At 63.6% G+C, this 18,891-nt stretch overlaps 5 non-coding genes across 5 annotated transcripts; all 5 read right to left on the bottom strand.

The window, feature by feature from the left end:
* Positions 1 to 1,160: 1,160 nt before the first annotated feature.
* LOC142876527 (5S ribosomal RNA) lies at positions 1,161 to 1,279 on the bottom strand. The gene has a single exon (XR_012923428.1). It is a non-coding gene; the product is annotated as a 5S ribosomal RNA (ribosomal RNA).
* A 3,541-nt stretch (positions 1,280 to 4,820) lies between these two features.
* LOC142876526 (5S ribosomal RNA) lies at positions 4,821 to 4,939 on the bottom strand. The gene has a single exon (XR_012923427.1). It is a non-coding gene; the product is annotated as a 5S ribosomal RNA (ribosomal RNA).
* A 3,515-nt stretch (positions 4,940 to 8,454) lies between these two features.
* Positions 8,455 to 8,573, bottom strand: LOC142876631 (5S ribosomal RNA). Its single transcript, XR_012923531.1, has one exon. It is a non-coding gene; the product is annotated as a 5S ribosomal RNA (ribosomal RNA).
* A 3,544-nt stretch (positions 8,574 to 12,117) lies between these two features.
* LOC142876525 (5S ribosomal RNA) lies at positions 12,118 to 12,236 on the bottom strand. The gene has a single exon (XR_012923426.1). It is a non-coding gene; the product is annotated as a 5S ribosomal RNA (ribosomal RNA).
* A 3,512-nt stretch (positions 12,237 to 15,748) lies between these two features.
* On the bottom strand, positions 15,749 to 15,867 carry LOC142876630 (5S ribosomal RNA). Its single transcript, XR_012923530.1, has one exon. It is a non-coding gene; the product is annotated as a 5S ribosomal RNA (ribosomal RNA).
* Positions 15,868 to 18,891: the final 3,024 nt, after the last annotated feature.

Below are 18,891 nucleotides of genomic sequence, written 5' to 3'. Positions count from 1 at the left end.
GGGGCAGAGGACGGTGACAGGTGACAGGCCGGGCGGGAAGGAGTCAGTCAGGCAGGGGCCGAGGAGGAGACGGGCTGGGTAAGGGTTAGGGTTAGAGTCAGGGCACAAGTCACAATCGCAAAGACCTGGAAGCGACCCGAGTGCCCATCGACCCACGAGTGCGTAAATGAAATGTGGCGCGTGGACACCACGGAGTGCTATTCAGCTAGGAGGAGCAGCGGTGAGAGGGCACCTCTCGTGGTTCTCCTGGCCAGAGCTGGAACCCGTTCCAGTAAGCCAGGTAGCCCAAGAATGGACACACGAGCACCACGTGCTCGCGCTCACCAGCAAATGGGTACGAACCGATGGACACCTAAGTGGACACAGAGGAATCACCTTCATCGGGTGGGTGTCGGGCGGGTGGGGGGAGGGGATGGGCATACACCTCCATTAGGAATGGGGTGGGTGCGCACCGACTGGGGGATGGGCGCACTTGAGGCTCTGACCCGAGGGGGGAGGCTGGGAGAGGGCAACGTACCCGACCTTAACATTGGTACCCCCACAATACGCTGGAACGACATCAGAGGTAAATGAATAAGAACACAGGGGGGAGGGGGGCACGGGCAACACATGTCACCTTAATACTTGGACTCCCATCATCTGCTTGAAAAGAGAGAGAAAAGAAAATGCAATCATAGAGATAAGAGACACTTTTTAAAAATAATGAATCCGAAGAGAAAAGTAAAAGGAGGCCTGTGGAGCAGGTCTGGGTGTGACTCCGGATCCCCCAACATCAGGTGCCACCACCAAAGATTCCTACGTGTAGCCCATAGAACCCCAAAAGCAACGGGACGAGTTCTGGTCACATACTCCCTCAAAATGACATCCTGGCCTTCTTCTGGAACTCCCTCCCCTCTCAGACTCTCAAGGTTTCCTCCAGCGTGTCGGTTCCCACAGAGCAGACCTTTGGTCTGAGACCTGACAGTCCAGAAGCCACGCATGCTGCCGCGTGACGGCGGTGTCGCGGCTTGGGACAAGAGGAGGCCCCACGGTGCGGGCTGGGGCGCCAGGCACCGCGGCGGGCGCTGAGGGTGGGGGTGACCCCCACCCCGGGCCGCCGCCTCGCTCCCAGAGAGGGGACAGAACAAGAGGCAAAACAAAAAAAAAAAAAAAAAAGAAGAAGCCTACGGCACCCGGTATTCCCAGGCGGTCTCCCATCCAAGTACTAACCGGGCCCGACCCTGCTTAGCTTCCGAGACCAGACGAGATCGGGCGCGTTCAGGGTGGTGTGGCCCTAGACGGCGGAGGGCGCCCCTGCCCCGCTCAAGAAGCCGAGCCTCTCTGCGCTTCCCCGCCGCCTCCTCCCGCCCCAGGCCCCGCGCCGGCGCTGACCCGCACCGGGCCGGGCCTGTTGAGTTCACCGGCCGGGTCCGGCGGGCTCCGAGGGACGGGGGTGACAGGCGGGGCGGGGCGGGGCGGGGCGGGCAGGGAGCGGCGGGCCGGGGTGGGGGGCTGTCTCTCTCTATACACACACACACACACACACACACACTCACACTCACACTCACACTCACTCACTCACACTCACACAAGATGCGCCTCCACGGCTGGACTCGCCAAGGTGGAGACCTTCCAGCCCCCTTCCTCTCCTCGCCTGGCCCACCCCCAGCTCGTGGCCGCCCCCGCCGCCGCCGATTGCGCACGCGCGGGTCGCCCGCCCTTTGACCCCAGGCAGGGGCCGCCCTCCCCGACAACCCCTTTCAGCTGCGCCCCCCACCCTGTGGGTGGGCTGCCGCCTATTCCCCCGGGCCCGGGCTGGGGCACAGCGCATGGGGGAGGGGAGCGAGTGTATGGGGCGTCTCTCTCTCTCTCTCTAGGGATGTGTCCCATGGGTGGGGTGGCGTGGTTTGTGGGGCGCTGAAGAAATCAGTCCCCTCCATCTCCTACCTCTGGAAAACGCCCAAGCCCTTGGAGAACTGCCGGCAACGCGACCGTGGGGGCCGGGACCCTCCTCTGTGTCCTCCTGTGGCCCGGTCCAAGGGGCCTGGGCCTGGCCGGGGCTGCATTGGACCCCGACCACCCTGGCGTGTGGACTCGCTAAAAATCGGCGATTAGATATTGGATTCCAGCTTCATTGAGGTCATTTCACTAATGAGTGCACCGGAAAGAGTTTCCTAATCCATCTGTGAGGGTGGCAACTGAAAGAGAATTTTAAAGCTGACAGAATAGGCGAGGAAAGGCATAGGAGATTTCCACACCCAGTAAGGAAGCCTTTCCCGAAATGGAAGAAAGAAACGAGCAAACAGAAACACCGGTAGCCCGCCAGGATCAGAGTCTGCCCCCGAGAGAAAGTACCCTGACCAGGTTCACCCGTGGGTGGGTGGCGAGCTAGCGGCATTCAGAAGAGCGAGGCCCGCAGTCTGTGCAGAAGACACCTGCACTCGGGTGTGTGTGGCGGCACGATTCACAAGCAGCTCCAGATGTTAAGCCAAGGAGAAGCCAGGGAGTTCCCAACGCCCCAGGTGTCCTCAGCCCACGACTGGCTGCTGGGGGAATGCGCAGCCCGGCTCCTTGTCTCAGAGCCCTTGTCTCAGAGCGGGACAACCAGGAGGTGTGACGTACACCCCGGGGTTCCCAGGAGGATCAGGCTGAAGCTGGGACTTGGCCTGAAAGTGTCCCCTCGCATGGCCACCCCCTTCCCCTTCCTGCTCCTCTACTCCTGGTGCCCCTCCATCCAGGGGCCAGACCTTAAAGAGTCACCCGCAAGAGAATCCTGGTCCCAAAGGAGCCTTCTGGGGGACCCGTGCTGAGAGAGGTTGTGGGCATGGCCCGCTGGGGCTCTGCCCGACCCAGGGCTGAGAGATGCAACCTCCCAGCTCTGGGTCCCTGCAGGGGAAGCGTTGGCAAGCACAGGGCCAGTCCTCCAAAGGCCCAGGTGCAGGGAGCCCAGGCCAAGCAGCCTGTGGAAGAAGCCACCCCGGGAACACGACTGCCGGCCAAGGCCCTTCCCACCTCCTCCTCCTCCTCCTCCTGCTCCTCCACCCCCCCCCCCGACCTCCCACCCCCCCACCCCCCCCCGACATGGCGCAGGGCTCAGAGACACCTCAGACACTTGCTACCCAAAGTGCAAAGGGCATCAGTTGCTCCTCCAAACCCCCCCCCCTGCCCAGCAGACCGCGTTGTCCAGCCAGCCCCCGGGCCTCTCTGGGGTGCCCAGCACAAAAGTGCAGACAACCACCGGACCCTCAATCTCAGTTTTCGGATGTTTTTGCCACTCTAAGGACCCGCAGGCCAGCTGGGCCTTCTGGCAGGACAGAGAGCCCCGGAATCCGACGTGGAGAGCTGGGTGTACGTCCCCAGGAGGAGGCGGTCCGGTCCCCACCTCCGCGGCTCTCCCCTTGCGGGGGGGAAAAGCAGCCACGGGGCCTCAGAGAAGACACCAGGCTGGGCGCCCGCCCCACAGTGGGGGCACGTCCCCCGCAGGCCACTTAGCGCCGGCCGCCGGCCGGCGGACGGTTGGGTGGCGCGAGACGCTGCGGCCGCCCTGCTACCGGGTTCCTGGGAGGGCGTCCTGGAACCAGCGTCCACACCAAGCCCTTGGAAGGCCCAGGCGACGGAGGAGCCCCGTCAGGCAGGGGCCGAGGACGGTGACGGCCCGGGCGGGGAGGAGCGTGTCAGGCAGGGGCAGAGGACGGTGACAGGTGACAGGCCGGGCGGGAAGGAGTCAGTCAGGCAGGGGCCGAGGAGGAGACGGGCTGGGTAAGGGTTAGGGTTAGAGTCAGGGCACAAGTCACAATCGCAAAGACCTGGAAGCGACCCGAGTGCCCATCGACCCACGAGTGCGTAAATGAAATGTGGCGCGTGGACACCACGGAGTGCTATTCAGCTAGGAGGAGCAGCGGTGAGAGGGCACCTCTCGTGGTTCTCCTGGCCAGAGCTGGAACCCGTTCCAGTAAGCCAGGTAGCCCAAGAATGGACACACGAGCACCACGTGCTCGCGCTCACCAGCAAATGGGTACGAACCGATGGACACCTAAGTGGACACAGAGGAATCACCTTCATCGGGTGGGTGTCGGGCGGGTGGGGGGAGGGGATGGGCATACACCTCCATTAGGAATGGGGTGGGTGCGCACCGACTGGGGGATGGGCGCACTTGAGGCTCTGACCCGAGGGGGGAGGCTGGGAGAGGGCAACGTACCCGACCTTAACATTGGTACCCCCACAATACGCTGGAACGACATCAGAGGTAAATGAATAAGAACACAGGGGGGAGGGGGGCACGGGCAACACATGTCACCTTAATACTTGGACTCCCATCATCTGCTTGAAAAGAGAGAGAAAAGAAAATGCAATCATAGAGATAAGAGACACTTTTTAAAAATAATGAATCCGAAGAGAAAAGTAAAAGGAGGCCTGTGGAGCAGGTCTGGGTGTGACTCCGGATCCCCCAACATCAGGTGCCACCACCAAAGATTCCTACGTGTAGCCCATAGAACCCCAAAAGCAACGGGACGAGTTCTGGTCACATACTCCCTCAAAATGACATCCTGGCCTTCTTCTGGAACTCCCTCCCCTCTCAGACTCTCAAGGTTTCCTCCAGCGTGTCGGTTCCCACAGAGCAGACCTTTGGTCTGAGACCTGACAGTCCAGAAGCCACGCATGCTGCCGCGTGACGGCGGTGTCGCGGCTTGGGACAAGAGGAGGCCCCACGGTGCGGGCTGGGGCGCCAGGCACCGCGGCGGGCGCTGAGGGTGGGGGTGACCCCCACCCCGGGCCGCCGCCTCGCTCCCAGAGAGGGGACAGAACAAGAGGCAAAACAAAAAAAAAAAAAAAAAAGAAGAAGCCTACGGCACCCGGTATTCCCAGGCGGTCTCCCATCCAAGTACTAACCGGGCCCGACCCTGCTTAGCTTCCGAGACCAGACGAGATCGGGCGCGTTCAGGGTGGTGTGGCCCTAGACGGCGGAGGGCGCCCCTGCCCCGCTCAAGAAGCCGAGCCTCTCTGCGCTTCCCCGCCGCCTCCTCCCGCCCCAGGCCCCGCGCCGGCGCTGACCCGCACCGGGCCGGGCCTGTTGAGTTCACCGGCCGGGTCCGGCGGGCTCCGAGGGACGGGGGTGACAGGCGGGGCGGGGCGGGGCGGGGCGGGCAGGGAGCGGCGGGCCGGGGTGGGGGGCTGTCTCTCTCTATACACACACACACACACACACACACACTCACACTCACACTCACACTCACTCACTCACACTCACACAAGATGCGCCTCCACGGCTGGACTCGCCAAGGTGGAGACCTTCCAGCCCCCTTCCTCTCCTCGCCTGGCCCACCCCCAGCTCGTGGCCGCCCCCGCCGCCGCCGATTGCGCACGCGCGGGTCGCCCGCCCTTTGACCCCAGGCAGGGGCCGCCCTCCCCGACAACCCCTTTCAGCTGGGCCCCCCACCCTGTGGGTGGGCTGCCGCCTATTCCCCCGGGCCCGGGCTGGGGCACAGCGCATGGGGGAGGGGAGCGAGTGTATGGGGCGTCTCTCTCTCTCTCTAGGGATGTGTCCCATGGGTGGGGTGGCGTGGTTTGTGGGGCGCTGAAGAAATCAGTCCCCTCCATCTCCTACCTCTGGAAAACGCCCAAGCCCTTGGAGAACTGCCGGCAACGCGACCGGGGGGGCCGGGACCCTCCTCTGCGTCCTCCTGTGGCCCAGTCCAAGGGGCCTGGGCCTGGCCGGGGCTGCATTGGACCCCGACCACCCTGGCGTGTGGACTCGCTAAAAATCGGCCATTAGATATTGGATTCCAGCTTCATTGAGGTCATTTCACTAATGAGTGCACCGGAAAGAGTTTCCTAATCCATCTGTGAGGGTGGCAACTGAAAGAGAATTTTAAAGCTGACAGAATAGGCGAGGAAAGGCATAGGAGATTTCCACACCCAGTAAGGAAGCCTTTCCCGAAATGGAAGAAAGAAACGAGCAAACAGAAACACCGGTAGCCCGCCAGGATCAGAGTCTGCCCCCGAGAGAAAGTACCCTGACCAGGTTCACCCGTGGGTGGGTGGCGAGCTAGCGGCATTCAGAAGAGCGAGGCCCGCAGTCTGTGCAGAAGACACCTGCACTCGGGTGTGTGTGGCGGCACGATTCACAAGCAGCTCCAGATGTTAAGCCAAGGAGAAGCCAGGGAGTTCCCAACGCCCCAGGTGTCCTCAGCCCACGACTGGCTGCTGGGGGAATGCGAAGCCCGGCTCCTTGTCTCAGAGCGGGACAACCAGGAGGTGTGACGTACACCCCGGGGTTCCCAGGAGGATCAGGCTGAAGCTGGGACTTGGCCTGAAAGTGTCCCCTCGCATGGCCACCCCCTTCCCCTTCCTGCTCCTCTACTCCTGGTGCCCCTCCATCCAGGGGCCAGACCTTAAAGAGTCACCCGCAAGAGAATCCTGGTCCCAAAGGAGCCTTCTGGGGGACCCGTGCTGAGAGAGGTTGTGGGCATGGCCCGCTGGGGCTCTGCCCGACCCAGGGCTGAGAGATGCAACCTCCCAGCTCTGGGTCCCTGCAGGGGAAGCGTTGGCAAGCACAGGGCCAGTCCTCCAAAGGCCCAGGTGCAGGGAGCCCAGGCCAAGCAGCCTGTGGAAGAAGCCACCCCGGGAAGACGACTGCAGGCCACGGCCCTTCCCACCTCCTCCTCCTCCTCCTCCTCCTGCTCCTCCACCCCCCCGACCTCCCACCCCCCACCCCCGACATGGCGCAGGGCTCAGAGACACCTCAGACACTTGCTACCCAAAGTGCAAAGGGCATCAGTTGCTCCTCCAAACCCCCCCCCCCGCCCAGCAGACCGCGTTGTCCAGCCAGCCCCCGGGCCTCCCTGGGGTGCCCAGCACAAAAGTGCAGACAACCACCGGACCCTCAATCTCAGTTTTCGGATGTTTTTGCCACTCTAAGGACCCGCAGGCCAGCTGGGCCTTCTGGCAGGACAGAGAGCCCCGGAATCCGACGTGGAGAGCTGGGTGTACGTCCCCACGAGGAGGCGGTCCCCACCTCCGCGGCTCTCCCCTTGCGGGGGGGGGGGGGAAAGCAGCCACGGGGCCTCAGAGAAGACACCAGGCTGGGCGCCCGCCCCACAGTGGGGGCACGTCCCCCGCAGGCCACTTAGCGACGGCCGCCGGCCGGCGGACGGTTGGGTGGCGCGAGACGCTGCGGCCGCCCTGCTACCGGGTTCCTGGGAGGGCGTCCTGGAACCAGCGTCCACACCAAGCCCTTGGAAGGCCCAGGCGACGGAGGAGCCCCGTCAGGCAGGGGCCGAGGACGGTGACGGCCCGGGCGGGGAGGAGCGTGTCAGGCAGGGGCAGAGGACGGTGACAGGTGACAGGCCGGGCGGGAAGGAGTCAGTCAGGCAGGGGCCGAGGAGGAGACGGGCTGGGTAAGGGTTAGGGTTAGAGTCAGGGCACAAGTCACAATCGCAAAGACCTGGAAGCGACCCGAGTGCCCATCGACCCACGAGTGCGTAAATGAAATGTGGCGCGTGGACACCACGGAGTGCTATTCAGCTAGGAGGAGCAGCGGTGAGAGGGCACCTCTCGTGGTTCTCCTGGCCAGAGCTGGAACCCGTTCCAGTAAGCCAGGTAGCCCAAGAATGGACACACGAGCACCACGTGCTCGCGCTCACCAGCAAATGGGTACGAACCGATGGACACCTAAGTGGACACAGAGGAATCACCTTCATCGGGTGGGTGTCGGGCGGGTGGGGGGAGGGGATGGGCATACACCTCCATTAGGAATGGGGTGGGTGCGCACCGACTGGGGGATGGGCGCACTTGAGGCTCTGACCCGAGGGGGGAGGCAGGGAGAGGGCAACGTACCCGACCCTAACATTGGTACCCCCACAATACGCTGGAACGACATCAGAGGTAAATGAATAAGAACACAGGGGGGAGGGGGGCACGGGCAACACATGTCACCTTAATACTTGGACTCCCATCATCTGCTTGAAAAGAGAGAGAAAAGAAAATGCAATCATAGAGATAAGAGACACTTTTTAAAAATAATGAATCCGAAGAGAAAAGTAAAAGGAGGCCTGTGGAGCAGGTCTGGGTGTGACTCCGGATCCCCCAACATCAGGTGCCACCACCAAAGATTCCTACGTGTAGCCCAGAGAACCCCAAAAGCAACGGGACGAGTTCTGGTCACATACTCCCTCCAAATGACATCCTGGCCTTCTTCTGGAACTCCCTCCCCTCTCAGACTCTCAAGGTTTCCTCCAGCGTGTCGGTTCCCACAGAGCAGACCTTTGGTCTGAGACCTGACAGTCCAGAAGCCACGCATGCTGCCGCGTGACGGCGGTGTCGCGGCTTGGGACAAGAGGAGGCCCCACGGTGCGGGCTGGGGCGCCAGGCACCGCGGCGGGCGCTGAGGGTGGGGGTGACCCCCACCCCGGGCCGCCGCCTCGCTCCCAGAGAGGGGACAGAACAGGAGGCAAAACAAAAAAAAAAAAAAGAAGAAGCCGACGGCACCCGGTATTCCCAGGCGGTCTCCCATCCAAGTACTAACCAGGCCCGACCCTGCTTAGCTTCCCAGACCAGACGAGGTCGGGCGCGTTCAGGGTGGTGTGGCCCTAGACTGCGGAGGGCGCCCCTGCCCCGCTCAAGAAGCCGAGCCTCTCTGCACTTCCCCGCCGCCTCCTCCCGCCCCAGGCCCCGCGCCGGCGCTGACCCGCACCGGGCCGGGCCTGTTGAGTTCACCGGCCGGGTCCGGCGGGCTCCGAGGGACGGGGGTGACAGGCGGGGCGGGGCGGGGCGGGGCGGGCAGGGAGCGGCGGGCCGGGGTGGGGGGCTGTCTCTCTCTATACACACACACACACACACACACACACACTCACACTCACACTCACACTCACTCACTCACACTCACACAAGATGCGCCTCCACGGCTGGACTCGCCAAGGTGGAGACCTTCCAGCCCCCTTCCTCTCCTCGCCTGGCCCACCCCCAGCTCGTGGCCGCCCCCGCCGCCGCCGATTGCGCACGCGCGGGTCGCCCGCCCTTTGACCCCAGGCAGGGGCCGCCCTCCCCGACAACCCCTTTCAGCTGCGCCCCCCACCCTGTGGGTGGGCTGCCGCCTATTCCCCCGGGCCCGGGCTGGGGCACAGCGCATGGGGGAGGGGAGCGAGTGTATGGGGCGTCTCTCTCTCTCTCTCTAGGGATGTGTCCCATGGGTGGGGTGGCGTGGTTTGTGGGGCGCTGAAGAAATCAGTCCCCTCCATCTCCTACCTCTGGAAAACGCCCAAGCCCTTGGAGAACTGCCGGCAACGCGACCGTGGGGGCCGGGACCCTCCTCTGTGTCCTCCTGTGGCCCGGTCCAAGGGGCCTGGGCCTGGCCGGGGCTGCATTGGACCCCGACCACCCTGGCGTGTGGACTCGCTAAAAATCGGCGATTAGATATTGGATTCCAGCTTCATTGAGGTCATTTCACTAATGAGTGCACCGGAAAGAGTTTCCTAATCCATCTGTGAGGGTGGCAACTGAAAGAGAATTTTAAAGCTGACAGAATAGGCGAGGAAAGGCATAGGAGATTTCCACACCCAGTAAGGAAGCCTTTCCCGAAATGGAAGAAAGAAACGAGCAAACAGAAACACCGGTAGCCCGCCAGGATCAGAGTCTGCCCCCGAGAGAAAGTACCCTGACCAGGTTCACCCGTGGGTGGGTGGCGAGCTAGCGGCATTCAGAAGAGCGAGGCCCGCAGTCTGTGCAGAAGACACCTGCACTCGGGTGTGTGTGGCGGCACGATTCACAAGCAGCTCCAGATGTTAAGCCAAGGAGAAGCCAGGGAGTTCCCAACGCCCCAGGTGTCCTCAGCCCACGACTGGCTGCTGGGGGAATGCGCAGCCCGGCTCCTTGTCTCAGAGCCCTTGTCTCAGAGCGGGACAACCAGGAGGTGTGACGTACACCCCGGGGTTCCCAGGAGGATCAGGCTGAAGCTGGGACTTGGCCTGAAAGTGTCCCCTCGCATGGCCACCCCCTTCCCCTTCCTGCTCCTCTACTCCTGGTGCCCCTCCATCCAGGGGCCAGACCTTAAAGAGTCACCCGCAAGAGAATCCTGGTCCCAAAGGAGCCTTCTGGGGGACCCGTGCTGAGAGAGGTTGTGGGCATGGCCCGCTGGGGCTCTGCCCGACCCAGGGCTGAGAGATGCAACCTCCCAGCTCTGGGTCCCTGCAGGGGAAGCGTTGGCAAGCACAGGGCCAGTCCTCCAAAGGCCCAGGTGCAGGGAGCCCAGGCCAAGCAGCCTGTGGAAGAAGCCACCCCGGGAACACGACTGCCGGCCAAGGCCCTTCCCACCTCCTCCTCCTCCTCCTCCTGCTCCTCCACCCCCCCCCCCGACCTCCCACCCCCCCACCCCCCCCCCGACATGGCGCAGGGCTCAGAGACACCTCAGACACTTGCTACCCAAAGTGCAAAGGGCATCAGTTGCTCCTCCAAACCCCCCCCCCTGCCCAGCAGACCGCGTTGTCCAGCCAGCCCCCGGGCCTCTCTGGGGTGCCCAGCACAAAAGTGCAGACAACCACCGGACCCTCAATCTCAGTTTTCGGATGTTTTTGCCACTCTAAGGACCCGCAGGCCAGCTGGGCCTTCTGGCAGGACAGAGAGCCCCGGAATCCGACGTGGAGAGCTGGGTGTACGTCCCCAGGAGGAGGCGGTCCGGTCCCCACCTCCGCGGCTCTCCCCTTGCGGGGGGGAAAAGCAGCCACGGGGCCTCAGAGAAGACACCAGGCTGGGCGCCCGCCCCACAGTGGGGGCACGTCCCCCGCAGGCCACTTAGCGCCGGCCGCCGGCCGGCGGACGGTTGGGTGGCGCGAGACGCTGCGGCCGCCCTGCTACCGGGTTCCTGGGAGGGCGTCCTGGAACCAGCGTCCACACCAAGCCCTTGGAAGGCCCAGGCGACGGAGGAGCCCCGTCAGGCAGGGGCCGAGGACGGTGACGGCCCGGGCGGGGAGGAGCGTGTCAGGCAGGGGCAGAGGACGGTGACAGGTGACAGGCCGGGCGGGAAGGAGTCAGTCAGGCAGGGGCCGAGGAGGAGACGGGCTGGGTAAGGGTTAGGGTTAGAGTCAGGGCACAAGTCACAATCGCAAAGACCTGGAAGCGACCCGAGTGCCCATCGACCCACGAGTGCGTAAATGAAATGTGGCGCGTGGACACCACGGAGTGCTATTCAGCTAGGAGGAGCAGCGGTGAGAGGGCACCTCTCGTGGTTCTCCTGGCCAGAGCTGGAACCCGTTCCAGTAAGCCAGGTAGCCCAAGAATGGACACACGAGCACCACGTGCTCGCGCTCACCAGCAAATGGGTACGAACCGATGGACACCTAAGTGGACACAGAGGAATCACCTTCATCGGGTGGGTGTCGGGCGGGTGGGGGGAGGGGATGGGCATACACCTCCATTAGGAATGGGGTGGGTGCGCACCGACTGGGGGATGGGCGCACTTGAGGCTCTGACCCGAGGGGGGAGGCTGGGAGAGGGCAACGTACCCGACCTTAACATTGGTACCCCCACAATACGCTGGAACGACATCAGAGGTAAATGAATAAGAACACAGGGGGGAGGGGGGCACGGGCAACACATGTCACCTTAATACTTGGACTCCCATCATCTGCTTGAAAAGAGAGAGAAAAGAAAATGCAATCATAGAGATAAGAGACACTTTTTAAAAATAATGAATCCGAAGAGAAAAGTAAAAGGAGGCCTGTGGAGCAGGTCTGGGTGTGACTCCGGATCCCCCAACATCAGGTGCCACCACCAAAGATTCCTACGTGTAGCCCATAGAACCCCAAAAGCAACGGGACGAGTTCTGGTCACATACTCCCTCAAAATGACATCCTGGCCTTCTTCTGGAACTCCCTCCCCTCTCAGACTCTCAAGGTTTCCTCCAGCGTGTCGGTTCCCACAGAGCAGACCTTTGGTCTGAGACCTGACAGTCCAGAAGCCACGCATGCTGCCGCGTGACGGCGGTGTCGCGGCTTGGGACAAGAGGAGGCCCCACGGTGCGGGCTGGGGCGCCAGGCACCGCGGCGGGCGCTGAGGGTGGGGGTGACCCCCACCCCGGGCCGCCGCCTCGCTCCCAGAGAGGGGACAGAACAAGAGGCAAAACAAAAAAAAAAAAAAAAAAGAAGAAGCCTACGGCACCCGGTATTCCCAGGCGGTCTCCCATCCAAGTACTAACCGGGCCCGACCCTGCTTAGCTTCCGAGACCAGACGAGATCGGGCGCGTTCAGGGTGGTGTGGCCCTAGACGGCGGAGGGCGCCCCTGCCCCGCTCAAGAAGCCGAGCCTCTCTGCGCTTCCCCGCCGCCTCCTCCCGCCCCAGGCCCCGCGCCGGCGCTGACCCGCACCGGGCCGGGCCTGTTGAGTTCACCGGCCGGGTCCGGCGGGCTCCGAGGGACGGGGGTGACAGGCGGGGCGGGGCGGGGCGGGGCGGGCAGGGAGCGGCGGGCCGGGGTGGGGGGCTGTCTCTCTCTATACACACACACACACACACACACACACTCACACTCACACTCACACTCACTCACTCACACTCACACAAGATGCGCCTCCACGGCTGGACTCGCCAAGGTGGAGACCTTCCAGCCCCCTTCCTCTCCTCGCCTGGCCCACCCCCAGCTCGTGGCCGCCCCCGCCGCCGCCGATTGCGCACGCGCGGGTCGCCCGCCCTTTGACCCCAGGCAGGGGCCGCCCTCCCCGACAACCCCTTTCAGCTGGGCCCCCCACCCTGTGGGTGGGCTGCCGCCTATTCCCCCGGGCCCGGGCTGGGGCACAGCGCATGGGGGAGGGGAGCGAGTGTATGGGGCGTCTCTCTCTCTCTCTAGGGATGTGTCCCATGGGTGGGGTGGCGTGGTTTGTGGGGCGCTGAAGAAATCAGTCCCCTCCATCTCCTACCTCTGGAAAACGCCCAAGCCCTTGGAGAACTGCCGGCAACGCGACCGGGGGGGCCGGGACCCTCCTCTGCGTCCTCCTGTGGCCCAGTCCAAGGGGCCTGGGCCTGGCCGGGGCTGCATTGGACCCCGACCACCCTGGCGTGTGGACTCGCTAAAAATCGGCCATTAGATATTGGATTCCAGCTTCCTGGAGGTCATTTCACTAATGAGTGCACCGGAAAGAGTTTCCTAATCCATCTGTGAGGGTGGCAACTGAAAGAGAATTTTAAAGCTGACAGAATAGGCGAGGAAAGGCATAGGAGATTTCCACACCCAGTAAGGAAGCCTTTCCCGAAATGGAAGAAAGAAACGAGCAAACAGAAACACCGGTAGCCCGCCAGGATCAGAGTCTGCCCCCGAGAGAAAGTACCCTGACCAGGTTCACCCGTGGGTGGGTGGCGAGCTAGCGGCATTCAGAAGAGCGAGGCCCGCAGTCTGTGCAGAAGACACCTGCACTCGGGTGTGTGTGGCGGCACGATTCACAAGCAGCTCCAGATGTTAAGCCAAGGAGAAGCCAGGGAGTTCCCAACGCCCCAGGTGTCCTCAGCCCACGACTGGCTGCTGGGGGAATGCGAAGCCCGGCTCCTTGTCTCAGAGCGGGACAACCAGGAGGTGTGACGTACACCCCGGGGTTCCCAGGAGGATCAGGCTGAAGCTGGGACTTGGCCTGAAAGTGTCCCCTCGCATGGCCACCCCCTTCCCCTTCCTGCTCCTCTACTCCTGGTGCCCCTCCATCCAGGGGCCAGACCTTAAAGAGTCACCCGCAAGAGAATCCTGGTCCCAAAGGAGCCTTCTGGGGGACCCGTGCTGAGAGAGGTTGTGGGCATGGCCCGCTGGGGCTCTGCCCGACCCAGGGCTGAGAGATGCAACCTCCCAGCTCTGGGTCCCTGCAGGGGAAGCGTTGGCAAGCACAGGGCCAGTCCTCCAAAGGCCCAGGTGCAGGGAGCCCAGGCCAAGCAGCCTGTGGAAGAAGCCACCCCGGGAAGACGACTGCAGGCCACGGCCCTTCCCACCTCCTCCTCCTCCTCCTCCTCCTGCTCCTCCACCCCCCCGACCTCCCACCCCCCACCCCCGACATGGCGCAGGGCTCAGAGACACCTCAGACACTTGCTACCCAAAGTGCAAAGGGCATCAGTTGCTCCTCCAAACCCCCCCCCCGCCTAGCAGACCGCGTTGTCCAGCCAGCCCCCGGGCCTCCCTGGGGTGCCCAGCACAAAAGTGCAGACAACCACCGGACCCTCAATCTCAGTTTTCGGATGTTTTTGCCACTCTAAGGACCCGCAGGCCAGCTGGGCCTTCTGGCAGGACAGAGAGCCCCGGAATCCGACGTGGAGAGCTGGGTGTACGTCCCCACGAGGAGGCGGTCCCCACCTCCGCGGCTCTCCCCTTGCGGGGGGGGGGGAAAGCAGCCACGGGGCCTCAGAGAAGACACCAGGCTGGGCGCCCGCCCCACAGTGGGGGCACGTCCCCCGCAGGCCACTTAGCGACGGCCGCCGGCCGGCGGACGGTTGGGTGGCGCGAGACGCTGCGGCCGCCCTGCTACCGGGTTCCTGGGAGGGCGTCCTGGAACCAGCGTCCACACCAAGCCCTTGGAAGGCCCAGGCGACGGAGGAGCCCCGTCAGGCAGGGGCCGAGGACGGTGACGGCCCGGGCGGGGAGGAGCGTGTCAGGCAGGGGCAGAGGACGGTGACAGGTGACAGGCCGGGCGGGAAGGAGTCAGTCAGGCAGGGGCCGAGGAGGAGACGGGCTGGGTAAGGGTTAGGGTTAGAGTCAGGGCACAAGTCACAATCGCAAAGACCTGGAAGCGACCCGAGTGCCCATCGACCCACGAGTGCGTAAATGAAATGTGGCGCGTGGACACCACGGAGTGCTATTCAGCTAGGAGGAGCAGCGGTGAGAGGGCACCTCTCGTGGTTCTCCTGGCCAGAGCTGGAACCCGTTCCAGTAAGCCAGGTAGCCCAAGAATGGACACACGAGCACCACGTGCTCGCGCTCACCAGCAAATGGGTACGAACCGATGGACACCTAAGTGGACACAGAGGAATCACCTTCATCGGGTGGGTGTCGGGCGGGTGGGGGGAGGGGATGGGCATACACCTCCATTAGGAATGGGGTGGGTGCGCACCGACTGGGGGATGGGCGCACTTGAGGCTCTGACCCGAGGGGGGAGGCAGGGAGAGGGCAACGTACCCGACCCTAACATTGGTACCCCCACAATACGCTGGAACGACATCAGAGGTAAATGAATAAGAACACAGGGGGGAGGGGGGCACGGGCAACACATGTCACCTTAATACTTGGACTCCCATCATCTGCTTGAAAAGAGAGAGAAAAGAAAATGCAATCATAGAGATAAGAGACACTTTTTAAAAATAATGAATCCGAAGAGAAAAGTAAAAGGAGGCCTGTGGAGCAGGTCTGGGTGTGACTCCGGATCCCCCAACATCAGGTGCCACCACCAAAGATTCCTACGTGTAGCCCAGAGAACCCCAAAAGCAACGGGACGAGTTCTGGTCACATACTCCCTCCAAATGACATCCTGGCCTTCTTCTGGAACTCCCTCCCCTCTCAGACTCTCAAGGTTTCCTCCAGCGTGTCGGTTCCCACAGAGCAGACCTTTGGTCTGAGACCTGACAGTCCAGAAGCCACGCATGCTGCCGCGTGACGGCGGTGTCGCGGCTTGGGACAAGAGGAGGCCCCACGGTGCGGGCTGGGGCGCCAGGCACCGCGGCGGGCGCTGAGGGTGGGGGTGACCCCCACCCCGGGCCGCCGCCTCGCTCCCAGAGAGGGGACAGAACAGGAGGCAAAACAAAAAAAAAAAAAAGAAGAAGCCGACGGCACCCGGTATTCCCAGGCGGTCTCCCATCCAAGTACTAACCAGGCCCGACCCTGCTTAGCTTCCCAGACCAGACGAGGTCGGGCGCGTTCAGGGTGGTGTGGCCCTAGACGGCGGAGGGCGCCCCTGCCCCGCTCAAGAAGCCGAGCCTCTCTGCACTTCCCCGCCGCCTCCTCCCGCCCCAGGCCCCGCACCGGCGCTGACCCGCGCCGGGCCGGGCCTGTTGAGTTCACCGGCCGGGTCCGGCGGGCTCCGAGGGACGGGGGTGACAGGCGGGGCGGGGCGGGGCGGGCAGGGAGCGGTGGGCCGGGGTGGGGGGCTGTCTCTCTATACACACACAAACACACACACACACACACACTCACACTCACTCACTCACACTCACACAAGATGCGCCTCCACGGCTGGACTCGCCAAGGTGGAGACCTTCCAGCCCCCTTCCTCTCCTCGCCTGGCCTCCTTCCCCTACCCGCCCCCCACCCCCAGCTCGTGGCCGCCCCCGCCGCCGCCGCCGCCGCCGCCGCCGCCGCCGCCGCCGCCGCCGCCGATTGCGCACGCGCGGATCGCCCGCCCTTTGACCCCAGGCAGGGGCCGCCCTCCCCGACAACCCCTTTCAGCTGGGCCCCCCACCCTGTGGGTGGGCTGCCGCCTATTCCCCCGGGCCCGGGCTGGGGCACAGCGCATGGGGGAGGGGAGCGAGTGTATGGGGCGTCTCTCTCTCTCTCTAGGGATGTGTCCCATGGGTGGGGTGGCGTGGTTTGTGGGGCGCTGAAGAAATCAGTCCCCTCCATCTCCTACCTCTGGAAAACGCCCAAGCCCTTGGAGAACTGCCGGCAACGCGACCGGGGGGGCCGGGACCCTCCTCTGCGTCCTCCTGTGGCCCAGTCCAAGGGGCCTGGGCCTGGCCGGGGCTGCATTGGACCCCGACCACCCTGGCGTGTGGACTCGCTAAAAATCGGCCATTAGATATTGGATTCCAGCTTCATTGAGGTCATTTCACTAATGAGTGCACCGGAAAGAGTTTCCTAATCCATCTGTGAGGGTGGCAACTGAAAGAGAATTTTAAAGCTGACAGAATAGGCGAGGAAAGGCATAGGAGATTTCCACACCCAGTAAGGAAGCCTTTCCCGAAATGGAAGAAAGAAACGAGCAAACAGAAACACCGGTAGCCCGCCAGGATCAGAGTCTGCCCCCGAGAGAAAGTACCCTGACCAGGTTCACCCGTGGGTGGGTGGCGAGCTAGCGGCATTCAGAAGAGCGAGGCCCGCAGTCTGTGCAGAAGACACCTGCACTCGGGTGTGTGTGGCGGCACGATTCACAAGCAGCTCCAGATGTTAAGCCAAGGAGAAGCCAGGGAGTTCCCAACGCCCCAGGTGTCCTCAGCCCACGACTGGCTGCTGGGGGAATGCGAAGCCCGGCTCCTTGTCTCAGAGCGGGACAACCAGGAGGTGTGACGTACACCCCGGGGTTCCCAGGAGGATCAGGCTGAAGCTGGGACTTGGCCTGAAAGTGTCCCCTCGCATGGCCACCCCCTTCCCCTTCCTGCTCCTCTACTCCTGGTGCCCCTCCATCCAGGGGCCAGACCTTAAAGAGTCACCCGCAAGAGAATCCTGGTCCCAAAGGAGCCTTCTGGGGGACCCGTGCTGAGAGAGGTTGTGGGCATGGCCCGCTGGGGCTCTGCCCGACCCAGGGCTGAGAGATGCAACCTCCCAGCTCTGGGTCCCTGCAGGGGAAGCGTTGGCAAGCACAGGGCCAGTCCTCCAAAGGCCCAGGTGCAGGGAGCCCAGGCCAAGCAGCCTGTGGAAGAAGCCACCCCGGGAAGACGACTGCAGGCCACGGCCCTTCCCACCTCCTCCTCCTCCTCCTCCTCCTGCTCCTCCACCCCCCCGACCTCCCACCCCCCACCCCCGACATGGCGCAGGGCTCAGAGACACCTCAGACACTTGCTACCCAAAGTGCAAAGGGCATCAGTTGCTCCTCCAAACCCCCCCCCCGCCTAGCAGACCGCGTTGTCCAGCCAGCCCCCGGGCCTCCCTGGGGTGCCCAGCACAAAAGTGCAGACAACCACCGGACCCTCAATCTCAGTTTTCGGATGTTTTTGCCACTCTAAGGACCCGCAGGCCAGCTGGGCCTTCTGGCAGGACAGAGAGCCCCGGAATCCGACGTGGAGAGCTGGGTGTACGTCCCCACGAGGAGGCGGTCCCCACCTCCGCGGCTCTCCCCTTGCGGGGGGGGGGAAAAGCAGCCACGGGGCCTCAGAGAAGACACCAGGCTGGGCGCCCGCCCCACAGTGGGGGCACGTCCCCCGCAGGCCACTTAGCGACGGCCGCCGGCCGGCGGACGGTTGGGTGGCGCGAGACGCTGCGGCCGCCCTGCTACCGGGTTCCTGGGAGGGCGTCCTGGAACCAGCGTCCACACCAAGCCCTTGGAAGGCCCAGGCGACGGAGGAGCCCCGTCAGGCAGGGGCCGAGGACGGTGACGGCCCGGGCGGGGAGGAGCGTGTCAGGCAGGGGCAGAGGACGGTGACAGGTGACAGGCCGGGCGGGAAGGAGTCAGTCAGGCAGGGGCCGAGGAGGAGACGGGCTGGGTAAGGGTTAGGGTTAGAGTCAGGGCACAAGTCACAATCGCAAAGACCTGGAAGCGACCCGAGTGCCCATCGACCCACGAGTGCGTAAATGAAATGTGGCGCGTGGACACCACGGAGTGCTATTCAGCTAGGAGGAGCAGCGGTGAGAGGGCACCTCTCGTGGTTCTCCTGGCCAGAGCTGGAACCCGTTCCAGTAAGCCAGGTAGCCCAAGAATGGACACACGAGCACCACGTGCTCGCGCTCACCAGCAAATGGGTACGAACCGATGGACACCTAAGTGGACACAGAGGAATCACCTTCATCGGGTGGGTGTCGGGCGGGTGGGGGGAGGGGATGGGCATACACCTCCATTAGGAATGGGGTGGGTGCGCACCGACTGGGGGATGGGCGCACTTGAGGCTCTGACCCGAGGGGGGAGGCAGGGAGAGGGCAACGTACCCGACCCTAACATTGGTACCCCCACAATACGCTGGAACGACATCAGAGGTAAATGAATAAGAACACAGGGGGGAGGGGGGCACGGGCAACACATGTCACCTTAATACTTG

This window comes from Microcebus murinus, chromosome 15, assembly GCF_040939455.1.
Source record: "Microcebus murinus isolate Inina chromosome 15, M.murinus_Inina_mat1.0, whole genome shotgun sequence".
In the NCBI taxonomy this organism is placed as follows: Eukaryota; Metazoa; Chordata; class Mammalia; order Primates; family Cheirogaleidae; genus Microcebus; species Microcebus murinus.
The sequence above is the reverse complement of the archived record's forward strand: the minus strand, read 5'-3'. Positions and strand labels throughout refer to the sequence as shown.